This window comes from Triticum aestivum, chromosome 3D, assembly GCF_018294505.1.
Source record: "Triticum aestivum cultivar Chinese Spring chromosome 3D, IWGSC CS RefSeq v2.1, whole genome shotgun sequence".
Lineage (NCBI taxonomy): Eukaryota > Viridiplantae > Streptophyta > Magnoliopsida > Poales > Poaceae > Triticum > Triticum aestivum.
This window is the reverse complement of record NC_057802.1, coordinates 297193705-297195972: the sequence shown is the minus strand read 5'-3', so window position 1 is coordinate 297195972 and position 2268 is coordinate 297193705.

Here is a 2268-nt window from a genome sequence, read left to right as displayed (position 1 = left end):
CTACTATTACTCCACACATCGACCGCTATCCAGCATGCATCTAGTGTATTAAGTTTATGGAAAAATGGAGTAATGCAATAAGAACGATGACATGATGTAGACAAGATCTATCTATGTAGAGATAGACCCCCATCGTTTTATCCTTAGTAGCAACGATACATACGTGTCGGTTCCCTTTCTGTCACTGGGATCAAGCACCGTAAGATCGAACCCACTACAAAGCACCTCTTCCCATTGCAAGATAGATAGACCAAGTTGGCCGAACAAAACCCAAATATCGGAGAATAAATACGAGGCTATAAGAGATCATGCATAAAAGAGATCAAAGAAACTCAAATACTTTCATGGATATAAAAAGATAGATCTGATCATAAACTCAAAGTTCATCGATCTCAACAAACACACGCAAAAGAGTTACATCATATGGATCTCCAAGAGACCATTGTATTGAGAATTCAGAGAGAGAGAGAGAGAGAGAGGAAGCCATCTAGCTACTAACTACGGACCCGAAGGTCTACAAAGAACTACTCACGCATCATCGGAGAGGCACCAATGGAGGTGGTGAACCCCATTCGAGATGGTGTCTAGATTGGATCTGGTGGTTCTGGACTCTGCGGCGGCTAGATGAATATTTAATCGATTCCTCTAGGGTTCTGGAAATATTTGGGTATTTATAGAGCAAAGAGGCGGTCCGGGGGGCACCCGAGGTGGGCACAACCAACTAGGACGCGCATGGGCCTCCTGGCGTGCCTTGGTGGGTTGTGTCTCCCTCGTGGCACCCCCAGGCGCAGCCAGGGCCTGTTGTGTTCCTTCTGGCCCATAAAAGTTCCCTGTAAAGTTTCGGGGCATTTGGACTCCGTGTGATATTGATTTTCTGTGATGTAAAAATCACGGAAAAACAACAACTGGCACTTGGCACTATGTCAATAGGTCTGTACCAAAAATGATATAAAATGAGTATAAAATGATTATAAAACATCCAAGATTGATAATATAATAGCATGGAACAATCAAAAATTATAGATACGTTGGAGACGTATGAGACGCCTATTGCGCGAGGAGGACGATGAGTTCCGTGCTTTCCATGTCATGCTTGCGTGGTTATGAGTGGAATGGGGCGGGATCTCAGCTCCACCCTATCCCCTGTCACCGGGTGATGCAATGCGGATGACGATGTCCCGTCGCGCTCCGCTCGCTTCGTGCCGGTGCATATTGTTGGGGAACGCAATATTTCAAATTTTTTACCTACGATCATGCAAGATCTATCTAGGAGATGCATAGCAACGAGTGGGGAGAGTGTGCCCACGTACCCTCATAGACCGAAAGCGGAAGCGTTTAGTAACGTGGTTGATGTAGTCGAACGTCTTCGTGATCCAAATGATCCAAGTACCAAACGTACGGCACCTCTGTGTTCAGCACACGTTCAGCATGATGACGTCCCTCGAGCTCTTGACCCAGTTGAGGATGAGGGAGAGTTCCGTCAGCACGACGGCGTGGCAACGGTGATGATGAAGTTACCGGTGCAGGGCTTCGCCTAAGCACTACGACGATATGACCGAGGTGTTAACTGTGGAGGGGGGCACTGCACATGGCTAGGAACAATTGATGTGTGTTCTAGGGGTTCCCTCCCCACGTATATAAAGGAGGGAGGGGGAGGGAGGCAGCCTAGGGCGTGCCCAAGTAGGAGAATCCTACTTAGGCCCCTAGTCCAATTCGCCCCCTTACCATATTTGGACAAGGGGGAAAGGAAGGAGGGGGGAGGGGAAGGAAGTAGGAGTCCTACTTCATACTTTCCTTTTCTTCCTCTCCTTCCCCTTTCTCCCCACGTGGCTGACCCTATAGGGGGTGCACCAGCCCCCTGTGGGCTGGTGTATTCCCTTACTTGGCCCATTAAGCCCATATCTTTGTCGGGGGGTTGCCCGGAACCCCTTCCAGTGACCCGGTATCACCCGGAACACTTCCGGTGTCCAAATACCTTCGTCATATATATGAATCTTTACCTCTCGATCATTTCGAGACTCCTCGTCATGTCCGTGATCTCATCCGGGACTCCGAACAAACTTCGGTCATCAAATCACATAACTCATAATACAAATCGTCATCGAACGTTAAGCGTGCGGACCCTACGGGTTCGAGAACTATGTAGACATGACCGAGACACATCTCCAGTCAATAACCAATAGTGGAACCTGGATGCTCATATTGGCTCCTACATATTCTACGAAGATCTTTATTGGTCAAACCGCATAACAACATACGTTGTTCCCT